The 13378-nt window shown below is 47.9% G+C and overlaps 1 non-coding gene and 1 pseudogene across 1 annotated transcript; one reads left to right on the plus strand and one right to left on the minus strand.

Annotated features, from left to right (window-relative positions):
- The first annotated feature begins 2801 nt into the window (after window positions 1-2801).
- LOC137326072 (U1 spliceosomal RNA) lies at window positions 2802-2965 on the plus strand. The gene has a single exon (XR_010964089.1). It is a non-coding gene; the product is annotated as a U1 spliceosomal RNA (small nuclear RNA).
- A 2041-nt stretch (window positions 2966-5006) lies between these two features.
- Window positions 5007-5180, minus strand: LOC137325812 (U2 spliceosomal RNA; annotated as a pseudogene).
- Window positions 5181-13378: the final 8198 nt, after the last annotated feature.

Raw genomic sequence — 13378 nt, forward strand, 5'->3', positions numbered from 1 at the left:
TCGCCACATGGGACAATGATATAGTGGCAATAACAGAGACCTGGCTCAAAGAAGGGGAGGATTACGTACTTAATATTCCTGGCTACAAGGTATTCAGGAGAAAGAGGGGAGGATAGAAAGGAGGAGGGACGAGCAGTGTTGATCAAAGAAACTGTTATAGCACTGGAAAGGGATGATGTTGTTGAGGGGTCAAAGACAGAATCTATTTGGTTAGAATTAAGGGACAATAGAGGAACTATTATGTTACTGGGTGTATACTACAGGCCACCAAATAGTGGGGAGGAGAGAGAGGAGAACATTTGCAGGCAAATTACAGAAAGATGCAAGAACTATAGGGCAGTAATAATGGGGGACTTCAATTATCCTAATATAGATTGGGATAGTAACAGTATAAAGGGCAAAGAGGGGGAGGAATTCCTGAAATGTGTTCCAGAGAGCTTTCTGGAACAGTGTGTTTCCAGCCCAACCAGGATGGAAACAGTGCTGCACCTAGTTCTGGGGAATGAAGTGGGGCAGGTAGAGCATGTTTCAGTGGGGGAGCATTTGGGGAACAGTGATCATAATATCATTAGGTTTAGAATAGTAATGGAAAAGGACAAGGAACAATCAAATGTGAAAATGCTTAACTGGAGAAGGGCAAATTTCAGTCAGTTAAAAGAGATCATGCCCAGGTGGAGTGGAATCAAAAATCGGCAGGCAAAACGGTAATTGAACGATGGGAGGCCAGTAAGGAGAAGTCTGTTTGAGTGCAGAGTAGACACATCCCAATGAGGGGAAAAGGGCGTTACAAAGCTAGAGCTCCCTGAATGACTAAAGATATCGAGATTAAAATGAAACATAAAAAGGAGGCTTATGATGAATGTAAGGTTCATAATACAGTAGAGAACCAGGCTGAATAATGGAAGTACAGTGGAGACCTTGTTTAAAATAAAGGGAATAATAGGGGCAAAGAGAGAGGATGAGAACAGATTAGAGGCTAATATAAAAGGGAACCCAAAAGTCTTTCATAAACACACGAATAGTAAAAGGGTAGTCAAAGGAGATCTTCTTGTGCAGGCAGAGGATATGGCTGAGGTACTAAATGAATACTTTGCATCGGTCTTCACTAGAGAAGAGGATGCTGCCATTGTACCAGTAAAGGAGGAGGTGGTAGTGATGTTGGACAGGATAAAAATAGATAAAGAGGAGATACTTAAAAGATTGGCAGGGCTCAAAGGAGAAAAGTCACCTGGTCCAGATGGGATGCAATCCAGGTTACTGAGGGAAGTAAGGGTAGAAATTACAGAGGCTCTGGCCACAATCTTCTAATCCTCCTTCGATACGGGGATGGTGCTGGAGGATTGCAAATGTTACACCCCTGTTCAAAAAAGGGGCGAGGTATAAACCCGGCAATTCCAGGCAGTCAGCCCAACATCGGTGGTGAGGAAACTTTGAGGCAAAAATCCAGACAAAATAAATTGGCACTTGGAAGAGTATGGGCTAATAAATGAAAGTCAGCATGGATTTGTTAAAGGAAAATCGAGTTTGACTAACTTGATTGAGTTCTTTGATGAAGTAACGGAGAGGGTTGATATTGTGTTTATGGACTTTAAAAGGCAATTGATAAAGTACCGCATAATAGACTTGTTAGCAAAATTAAAGCCCATGCGATTAAAACGACAGTGGCAGCATGGATATAAACTTGGCTATGGGATAGAAAGCAGAGAGTACTGGTGACCGGTTATTTTTCAGACTGGAGGGAAGTATCGAGTGGTGTTCCCCAGGGGTCAGTATTAGGACCACTGCTATTTTTAATATATATTAGTGACCTGGACTTGGATCTAGAGGGTATAATTTCAAAGTTTGCAGATGACACAAAACTCGGAAAAGTAGTAAACAATGTGGAGGATAGTAACAGACTTCAGGGGGACGTAGACAGACTGGTGAAATGGGCAGACACATGGCAGTGAAATTTACTGCAGAGAAGTGTGAAGTGATGCATTTTGGTAAGAAGAATAAGGAGAGGCAATATAAACTAAATGGTACAATTTTAAAGGGGGTGCAGGAACAGAGAGAACTGGGGGTGTATATACATTAACCTTTGAAGGTGACAGGACAAGTTGAGAAGGCTCTTAATCAAGTCCAGGATCCCATATGCTTTATTAAGAGCATAGAGTACAAAAGCAAGGAAGTTAAGTTAAACCTTTATAAAACACTGGTTAGGCCTCAACTGGAGTATTGTGTTCAATTCTGGGCACCGCACTTCAGGAAGGATGGAAAGGCCTTAGGGTTCAAAAGAGATTTACTAGAATGGAACCAGGGATGAGGGACTTCAGTGATGTGGAGAGACTGAAGAAGCTTGGGTTGTTCTCCTTGGAGCAGAGAAGACGAAGGGGAGATTTGTTAGAGGTGCTCAATATCATGAACGGTTTTGACAGAGTAAATATGAGAAACTGTTTCCAGAGGCAGAAGGGTCAGTCACGAGTGGGTACAGAGATAAAATGATTGGCAAAAGAACCAGAGGCGACATGAGGAAACATTTTTTTATGCAGCCAGTTGTAATGATCTGGAATACACTGCCTGAAAGGGTGGATGAAGCAGATTCAATTGTAACTTTCAAAAGGGAATTGGATAAATACTTGACTTGGAAAAAAATTGACAGGGCCATGGGGAAAGACCACTGCATCGCTGCAGTATTTTCTCTGAGTATGTTATCGGATACATGTTACAATACAGGAGCAAAATTAATCTCTGAGCATTAGCACATTGTGAGTGAAGAGGTAGTGAATGCTGTCAAGTGGCACTGTGTGGAGACATAAGGCATACTTACCTGGCAGGGGAGAATCTGTGATCCTGAAGGTGGATCTCCCAGGATGAGGCTAGCCCATTGCACGCGGGGTGCGCTGACGCCTGCGATGTCCCCAAATGCGGGATACTTAACTGCAAAATTTGTGGTAGTGGGGGACTGCGTTCGGGCTCTCCCCTGCATTGAAACTAAAAGTTTGATTTTCGATCCAGTAGTCCACCAATCGGATGGGAGGTGTTGTTTGTGTGTGTGTGTGTGTGTGTGTGTACGTTGTGTCAGTCAGTGAGTCTCTCTCTCACTCAGTGGCTGCTGTGGAGGGAAAGCTTTTTAAAAAGAACTTTCATATTGAAAGAAAGATATGTCTCAAGCTGCTGGGCCCTGTCCATTGTCACATTAATGGCAGGGCGGGGCAGGACTGCTTTGACCAGGAGACCTGTTTTCTGGGTCGGAGGTGTGACATTCCAGTGGACCTGCTTTGTGCTGATTTCCCTCCCTCCCGTCCTTCTGAACACCTTTGCCGTTTTATCGAGGGCCAAAAGCCTGTGAAAGGGAAGGACCGGCCGGCCGTTTCCCTGCTGGTCGGTGCTGCCATTGGGGCCGGCGTGCATGTTCTCAGCCTCATGTACAGGTTCCTCAGGGAGGTTGAGGCAGGTCTAGTGGTTAGGACTGTAGGGTGCTTTGGGGTTGTTCTCACCCTATTGATCGGTGCAGATATCTGGTCCCCGGTCTAGCCAAGGAACACTTATACCTCACGGACCGGGGGTTCAGGAAGACAGGACTTTTGCTAACGCACCCGGTGATGGATCACGTAGCCGAATAGCACAGAGAACACACAAACTTGGTGTTTGAATTTAATTGGAATGTTGGTTTTATTATTCCATCAACACGAAGAAAATAACGATAAAAACGGTCCTACACAGTACATTGAGTTACACACACCCACTACAGGACCTTATCCCGCTGAACAATATGAAAGTTCTTTTTAAAAAGCTTTCCCTCCACAGCAGCCTCTGAGTGAGAGAGAGGCTGGTGGGGACCCTGGAGACACCTATCACACATACACACACACACGTATGGTTGGGGCTCACCATTCCTTTGCACTGTTCGGTCTGGCTGACCGGTTCTCTCACATTGGTTTCGTTGGAAGCTGCTCTCCTCCCTGGAGAGCTCAGGTGAAAAAAAAGAGCGAGCAGGAACTAAGAGAGAGAGAGAGAGAAAGAGCTGGAAAAGGGATAAGAGCTAAGAAGCAAGAGAGCAAGAACCAGAGACAGCAAACAAGAGCATAAATCAAGAGACCAAAAGCAAGAGAGCAAACAAGAGAGAGAGAGGTTTCGAACTTCCACTAAAAGACCCTTCTCTTACAATAGTTTTCGTTGTTAAATGAGGCACTCCATGTCTGTTTAACAGTTCTTACAAAGTTGTTAAGAGTCTTTAATGGCTTTTGATGGTCTCTCATCATGTTGCAATTGCTTCTCTCGATGGGCCATTGTTCTTCGAATTCATTCCGATCGTCGAGCACTTGCCACACAAGGCTCCCTTTTCACCCCACGTCCTCGCTGTCGATTGGTTTTGCATCAGAACCGAGGCCATGTCTGGAGCAGTTGCCTCTCTCAATGACCGACTGCCTCTCGAATTAGTGCTGATCATTGACCACCTGCTGTAGGTTTTGCATTGAAACAGAGACTGGTGACGTCTCACCTATCCTTCCACCTTAGGATTTTGGTCAATGGCCAAAGTTTTACAAACTCGGAAGAGGAGGAATTCTCAGAATTCTTATAGGAGGCAACCTTTCAAACTCGTTGAGACCTGGGTTCGAATCCCGGTCGGGGGGAGCGACTTTCTGGTGCAGATTAATTGGCACCATCAAAGAAAGTCTCCTTTCCTGAGCGCGATGCTCCACCCTCACCACCACCGCCTTTTCCTCTCCTTGACAGACAGACAGAGAGTTCAGGAGCACGCACACTTTAATCTCGCAGTTTTCATTTGTACGCACAAAGACACGCAGACCCTGCTCGTTTAAAGTCAACGACGTCAAGGTATTTTGCAGTTTGAATTATATCGCTGCGAGGGAGCGAGGGGCACTCAGCCCAGGAGAAGAAAAGAATAGCAATGAGCTGAGAAAGTAAGTGCAATATATCAGCTTTATTCTGAGTAATAATCCATACTCACGTAGAGAGACACTGGGAAAGAGCTGTTTTTTCCTTTTGAATATCTCCCCAGAGGGAGGTGCACCGTTCCCAGAGACACTGCAATACTGGGTCGATGCGTGGAGTGGACGGAGCAAGCCCCTATTCCATCTCCCTGTTCCAAAAATCAATTTAATATATGGTCCCCAGATAGGGGACGTATCAGATATTAAACTGATAAGAACAGATTTTTTTTATTCCAAAAATATACTTTATTCATAAAATTTGCAGCAGTACATACAAAACAGTTGTCATATCACTTTCCAAACGTACACAATACAGATTATACAATTTGCAGGTTACGTCAAGTACAGTTCAATGAACACATTGGACATAATTACAGTTCATGACACTCTAGGGTGTCTCATTGCATCATACTCAACACAGATTATTGCTTGCAGATTCATTTCAGATTCATTGCAGGTATATTACAGCAATTTGAATTTTACATTCTGCCCGAGGGGTTTTTCCCTGATTGCAGCCCCTCGGTTTACAATGGCGGGAAGGCTCTAAACGGTTGCCTTTCCCCACAGGGCCTTTGCGGCGGCCGCACCCATCCTCAGTGCGTCCCTCAGCACGTAGTCCTGGACCTTGGAATGTGCCAGTCTGCAACACTCGGTCGAGGACAGCTCCTTGTGCTGGAAGACCAGCAAGTTTCGGGCAGACCAAAGGGCGTCTTTCACCGAGTTGATGGTCTTCCAGCAGCAGCTGATGTCCGTCTCAGTGTGCGTCCCCGGGAACAGCCCGTGGAGCACAGAATCCTGTGTTACGGAACTGCTCGGGACGAACCTGGACAGATACCACTGCATCTCTCTCCAGCCCCTCTTTGCAAAGGCACATTCCAGAAGGAGATGGGTGACGGTCTCGTCTCCACCGCAGCCTCCTCTGGGACAGCGCGCGGTGGCGCTGAGTCCGGGAGTGCATGAAGGATCTGACGGGAAGGGCCCTTCTCACCACCAGCCAAGCTAGGTCTTGGTGCTTGTTTGAAAGCTCTGGCGATGAGGCGTTCTGCCAAATGACATTGACAGTCTGCTCGGGGAACCAACCGACAGGATCCACCATCTCCTTTTCCCGCAGGGTCTCGAGGACGTTCCGTGCGGACCACTTGCTGATTGCCTTGTGGTCAAAGGTGTTTTCCTGCACAAACCTTTCCACGCAGGACAGGTGGGGCGGAACGGTCCAACTGGACGGAGCGTTCCGTGGCAGCGTGGCCAGGCCCATCCTTCTCAACACCGGGGACAGGTAGAACCTCAGCACGTAGTGACACTTTGTGTTTGCGTACTGAGGGTCTATGCACAGCTTGATGCAGCCGCACACAAAGGTGGCCATCAGGATGAGGGCCACGTTGGGCACGCCTTTCCCCCCTTTCTCTGGAGATTTGTACATCGTGACCCTGCGGACACGGTCCATTTTTGATCTCCAGACAAAGTGGAAGATGGCTCGGGTGACTGTCGCGGCGCAGGAGCGAGGTATGGGCCAGACCTGCGCCACGTACAGCAACACCGAGAGCACCTCGCACCTGATGACCAGGTTCTTGCCCACGATCGAGAGGGATCGTTGATGCCACAGTCCCAGTTTCTGCTTAACCTTGGAGATACGCTCCTCCCAGTTTTTGGTGCACGCCCCGGCCCCCCCGAACCAGATCCCCAGCACCTTCAGGTAATCCGACCTGACGGTGAAGGGGACAAAGGATCGGTCGGTCCAGTTCCCAAAGAACATGGCCTCGCTCTTGCTACGATTTACCCTGGCCCCCGAGGCCAGTTCGAACTGGTCGCAGATGCTCATCAATCTGCGGACCGACAGCTGATCCGAGCAAAAGACGGCGACGTCATCCATGTACAGGGAGGCCTTGACCTGAGTGCCTCCGCTGCCTGGGATCGTCACCCCTCTTATGCCCGCATCCCTCCTGATGGACTCGGCAAAGGGTTCGATGCAACACACGAACAAGACGGAGGAGAGAGGACAGCCCTGCCTGACTCCAGATTTGATCGGAAAGCTTTCTGATTCCCACCCGTTGATTGAAACTGCGCTACTGATGTTTGTGTAGAGCAGTTGGATCCAATTGCGGATTCCCTCCCCAAACCCCATTTTGGAGAGCACGTCCATCATGTACGTGTGGGATATTCTGTCAAAGGCCTTCTCCTGGTCCAGGCTGATCAGGCAGGTGTTCACCCCCCTGTCCTGTACATAGGCAATCGTATCCCTGAGTAGCGCCAGGCTATCAGAGATCTTCCTGCCGGGTACGGCGCAGGTCTGATCGGGGTGGATCACCACCTCCAGGGCTGACTTGACCCGATTGGCGATGACCTTGGACAGAATTTTGTAGTCCACGTTAAGTAGTGAGATGGGTCGCCAATTTTTGATTTCTTCCCTCTCCCCCTTCTGTTTGTAGATGAGGGTGATGATGCCTTTCCTCATGGAGTCTGACATGCTGCCTGCCAGGAGCATACCCCCGTACACTTCCAGCAGGTCTGGGCCTATCCAATCCCACAGAGCCGAGTACAACTCCATCGGTAAGCCGTCGCTTCCGGGAGTCTTACTCTTCTCGAAGGATCGGACGGCCTTTGTCAGTTCGTCCAGAGTTAGCGGGTGATCCAGACTCTCCCGCTCGCTGTCGTCTAGAACCTCCGTGATAGACGACAAGAAGGAGTGGGAGGCCGCGCTGTCTGTGGGCTTCGCGTCGTACAGTCCGGCATAAAAGGATTTGCAGATCCTCAGTATGTCGGGCTGCGAGGACGTGACCGAGCCGTTCTCTTCCTTCAGGCTGCTGATCACAGAGCTCTCTCTGTGCACCTTTTGGAAGAAGAAGCGCGAGCAAGTCTCGTCCTGCTCCACGGAGCGGACTCTGGACCGGAAGATGATCTTGGAGGCCTCGGAGGCAAAGAGCGAGGCTTGCTGGTCCTTCACCTCTCTGAGTTCCTCCCCGACATCGATCCCCATCGACTGCAGCAGGAGAAGATTCTGCATGCTTTTCTGGAGTCGGGACGTTTCCCTCTGCCTCTCTCTCGCCATCTGAACACCTTTTGAGGATGAAGAACCTCTTGATGTTCGCCTTGATGGCTTCCCACCAGTGCACTGGGGAGTCAAAGAGGGGCTTTACGGTTCTCCAACCTTTGTAATCCCTCGTCAGTTCCTCAATGTTTCCCGGGGTCAACAGTTTCACGTTCAGCTTCCATGTCCCCATGTGATAGACACCGACAGAGGGAGATAAATAAAGGTGAGACTCAGTACAGTACTACAGAGAGACACCAGCAGAGAGGGATAATGTGTGACTGAGTACAGTGAGTAATAGAGACAAACCAACAGAGGGAGTTAGTTCAAAGTGAGACTCAGTATAGTGAGTGATACACAGAGACACCAAGAGGGGCGACAGATAAAGGTGAGACTAAGTACAGGAGGTGATAGAGGGAGATAGATAAAGGTGTGACTCAGTACAGTAATTGAAACAGACACCAACAGAGAGAGATAGATAAAGGTGTGAGTGATACAGAGGGAGATAGATCCAGTTGTGTATTGGTAAATATAAAGACACAGAAAGGGAAGAGTTTGATCAAGGTCCTGACCATTCCACCTGTTTAAATGAGGGGTGATGCAGTGCAGTGAACGGATCTGCACTGTTCTGTGTGATACATGTAGAAAATGAAAGTGTTCAGTAAAAACAGGTTGAGGCACAGTGACTCCCACAGACAGACAGCGAGAGCGAGACAAACAATGCTTGAAGCACATGCTTCAAGTGCAGAGGACTTCTGCACACAGATGTCTTTGTGAATGGAAATCCGTTTCCAGTGGTGTGCCACAGGGCTCAGTGTTGGGTCCCTTGCTGTTTGTGGTATATATTAATGATTTGGACTTGAATGTAAGGGGCATGATTGGCAAATTTGCAGACGACACAAAAATTGGCCGTGTAGTTGATAGTGAAGAGGATAGCTGTAGACTCCAAGAAAATATCAATGGTTTGGTGGAGTGGGCGGAAAAGTGGCAAATGGAGTTCAACCCGGAAAAGTGTGAGGTAATGCACTTAGGGAGGGCAAACAGTAAACGGGAACACGCAGTAAACGGGAATATATTGAGAGGGGTCGAGGAAGTGAGAGATCTTGGAGTGCGTGTGCACAGGTCCCTGAAGGTGGCAGTACAGGTAGATAAGGTTGTGAAGAAGGCATATGGAATGCTCTCCATTATTAGCCGAGGTATAGAATAAAAAGCAGGGATGTAATGATGGAACTGTATAAAATGCTGGTAAGGCCACAGCTGGAGTATTGAGCGCAGTTCTGGTCACCACATTACAGGAAGGATGTAATTGCTGTGGAGAGAGTGCAAAGAAGTATTACAAGAATGTTGTCAGGGCTTGAAAATTGCAGCTATGAGGAGAGATTGGATAGGCTGGGGTTGTTTTCCTTGGAGCAGAGGAGGCTGAGGGGAGACTTGATTGAGGTGTACAAAATTATGTGGGGCCCAGATAGAGTAGACAGGAAGTACCTGTTTCCCCTAGCGGAGAGTTCAAGAACGAGAGGACATTGATTTAAGATGATTGGCGGAAGGATTAAAGGGGATATGAGGAAAAACTTTTTTACCCAGAGGGTGGTGGGTGTATGGAATTCACTGCCCGAATTGGTGGTAGAGGCAGGGACCCTCAACTCTTTTAAAAAGTACCTGGACCTGCACCTAAAGTGCTGTAAGCTGCAGGGCTACAGACCGGATGCTGGAAGGTGGGATTAGAATGGGCACCTGGTTGTTCTTCGAGCCGGTGCGGACACGATGGGCCGAATGGCCCCTTCTGTGCTGTATCTTTTCCATGGTTCTATTGATGTCACAATGGGAAATGGCTGGGGATGTCAGGATTACAGGAGGAGGAGGTGCTTAAAAGATTGGCAATGCTCAAAGTAGAAAAGTCACCCGGTCCAGATGGGATGCATCCGAGGTGATTGAGGGAAGTAAGGGTGGAAATTGCGTTGGGTCTGGCCACAATCTTCCAATCCTCCTTTAGATATGGGGATGGTGCCGGAGGACTGGAGGATTGCAAATGTTATACCCCTGTTCAAAAAAGGGAGAGGGATAAACCCGGCAATTGCAGTCAGCCTAACGTCGGTGGTGGGGAAACTTTTAGGGACAACAATCCGGGACAAAATGAATCAGCAGAAGAGCCAGAGGTGACGAGAGGAAACATTTTTTAATGCAGTGAGTTGTAATGATCTGGAATGCACTGCCTGAAAGGGTGGTGGAAGCAGATTCAATAGTAACTTTCAACAGAGAATTAGATAAATACTTGAAGGGAAATAACTTACAGGGCTGTGGGGAAAGAGCAGAGGGAGTGGGATTAATTGGATAGTTCTTTCAAAGAGACAGCACAGGCACGAGGGGCTGAATGGCCACCTCCTGTGCTGTATCTACTATAATACAAAGGGAACAGGGGGAGATGGAGAGACAAGAGCAGAGGGAAAAGCAGAAAGTGGATGGATACTTCAAAGGAAAAATTTGTCTACGGTGAATTAGCTGGGGAGTGGGACTAATTGGACAGCTCTTTCAAAGAGCCGGCACCGGCTCGATGGGCCCAATGGGCTCCTTCTGTGCTGTTTGATTCTGATTCTATAACAGATGGGGAACAGGGAAAGAGCAACCAAAAAGCAGACGGGTAACAGACAAAGAAGCAGCAGGTTAAAATAAAGCAAGGAACATTGAAATGAGACAATTGAGGTGATTGTAATGAAAGGAAGATCCTTCTTTTCATTAATGCTCCAGTGAGCAATGGAGCTTTGGAGGTGAGTGAGGGCTCCCCTCAGTTTCAGCTCACTGACTCTGTGCACAATGGTTAACAGGGCCCTGGCCTCCACAGGTAGTAGGCCTTATTCCTGGCTCCCAGCAGGAGGTCTGACCTCAGACAGGCCCAGGAAGGAACCACCTGGGTCACTGCACCAAGACAGAAGGCCCTCCCCCCTCACAGACAGACTCACCTTGGACCCTTCCACAGAAGGGGGCTGGGTTTGAGACAGAGAAAGCAGTTACCTGGTAGGTTGGGGGCTTTGGACTGGGAGGAGAAGACTTTTGACTGACAAGTTTCTGCTCCATCAGGGGAGGCAGATGCACTGGCCCCTCTCTCTTTTACTCCTGGGATGTGCTACTGTCGGCAGGTTGGTGAGTATTACTCTTGATCTCTGTCTTTGCTGCACAGGTAATGAAAGTGTATTGGAGGATGGTGTGTGGGAGACCTCTTGCTCTGTGGATTTTTACTGATGTTTTGAATGTGGATTTTTGCTGATGGAATCATAGAACCTTACAGCACAGAAGGATTTAAATGACAAGTGATGCCTGTACAAGCAATGAAAGTATATTGTAGGACAGTGCAAGTGTCTCTCTATCTTTAAACTCTTGGGTTAAATTTGTTAACTCCTGAAAACAGGTGCTGGGATCGCAGTAGGTGATTAACCTTCGCCTGTTGTTTGCGATGCAGGCAGCACGTAACATTCGTGCCACCTGATGATTTATGATTACAGTGAGTCCCCATCCCTGATTCAAAATTAGTTTCCTTGGGATGTCCAGCATGCTATCCTCTTCCTCTACTGTAAATACTGACGCAAAGTAATTAACGTAGTAAAAACAGGCTGAGGTACAGTGACTACCACAGACAGAGACAGTGAGAGAGACAAACATTGCTTGAAGCACAGACACAGAGACCTGTACACACGGACTGCACAGTGTCACAGGGGGAAATGGAAGCAAACGTCGTGATTATAAAGGGAACGGGGGGAGACGGAGAAAAAGAGCAGAGGGAAAAGCAGAAAGTGGATGTATACTTCGAAAGGAAAAATTTGCAGGGCTACAGGGAATTAGCAGGGAGTGGGACTAATTGGATAGATCTTTCAAAGAGTCAGCCCAATGGCCTCCTTCTGTGCTGTTTGATTCTATGACCGATAGGGAACAGGGAAAAAGCAATCAAAAAGCAAATGGATAACAGACAAAGAAGTAGCAGGTTAAAATAAAAGAAAGGAAACTTTTGAAATCAGACAATTGAGGTGAGTTTAATGAAAGGAAGGTGTGAGCAAAGGAGCTTTGCAGGTGATTGAGGGCTCCGTTCAGTTCATTTGCTCACTGCCTGTCTGCACACAATGGTGAAAAGAGCTCTGTCCTCTCCAAGTAGCAGACCTTAGACCTGGCTCCCAGCAGGAGGTCTCACCTCACACAGCCCTGGGAAGGAACAATCTGGGTCACTGCACCAAGACAAAATGCCCTCCCCCCTCACAGACAGACTCAACTTGGACCTTTCCACAGCAGGGGGCTGTTTGAGACAGAGAAAGCAGTTAGCTGGTCGGATAGGGGCTTTGGACTGGGAGGAGAGGACTTTTGACTGACAAGCTTCTGTTATATCAGGGCAGGTAGGTGCACTGACCCCTCTCTCTCTCACTCTTTCTCCTGGGATGTGTTATTGAAGACGGACTGGTGAGTGTAAGCATGTTTAAACTCTTGGTCCCTGTCTCACTGTTACAGGTAATGAAAGTGTATTGTAGGATGGTGCGTGCGGGACTCCTTGCTCTAACAGTGATTGAGTGTGTGCGAGACTCCTTGCTCTGTGGATCTTGACCGGAGATGTGTGTGTGGATTTTGACTGATGGAATCGTAGAATCTTATAGGACAGGAGGATTTAAATAACAGGTGATGCAGTGCCCTGAGGAGAAGGGATCTGCACTGTTCTGTGTGGTACAAATGGAGAATAAGAGAGTTCAATAAAAATCCTGGGATGTGCTATTGCAGGCGGGTTGGTGAGTATTAGTGTGTTTAAACTCTGATCTCGGTCTCGCTGCACAGATAATGAAAGTATATTGTAGGATGGTGTGTGCGAGACTCCTTGCTCTGTATTTTTACTGATGAATGCGGATTTTCACTGATGTGAGTGTGGAGATTTACTGATGATGTGAGTGTGGAGATTGAGCACAGAGTTTGGGAAAGGCAGAGAGTGAGCCTCGAACGGAGTGAACACATTCAACTGGGAATTTGGTGCATGTGGGAATTAGGTGCAGAGGGGGAAGGAGGTGCTAAGTGATTTAAACCCAAGAACTGTAGACGTAGACTGAGCGGAGCATAAAGGGAGACGCAGGAGGAATCAAAACAAGGCAAGGAGGCGCGCCGAGGGCAGGTCAGTCAGTATTTAGTTCATTGGTTAGTGTTTTTTAGTGGTTGGTTCGTGTTTTACTGTCAGATAAACAGTAAAGTGCCTTAAAGCTAAAGAAACAGTTTCCATGGCAGGACAGCTGGGGCCCGTCCCATGCACATCCTGTGCCATGTGGGAACTCCAGAACGCACTTTGTGTCCTGGAAAACCACATGTACAGGAAGTGCCGCCATCTGCTGGAGTTCAAGCTCAGGGCTTCTGAGTTTGAGGGGCGGCTGGCGTCACTACAGTGAATGCGGGAAGCTGA

The sequence above is a fragment of the Heptranchias perlo genome, chromosome 9, assembly GCF_035084215.1.
Source record: "Heptranchias perlo isolate sHepPer1 chromosome 9, sHepPer1.hap1, whole genome shotgun sequence".
Lineage (NCBI taxonomy): Eukaryota > Metazoa > Chordata > Chondrichthyes > Hexanchiformes > Hexanchidae > Heptranchias > Heptranchias perlo.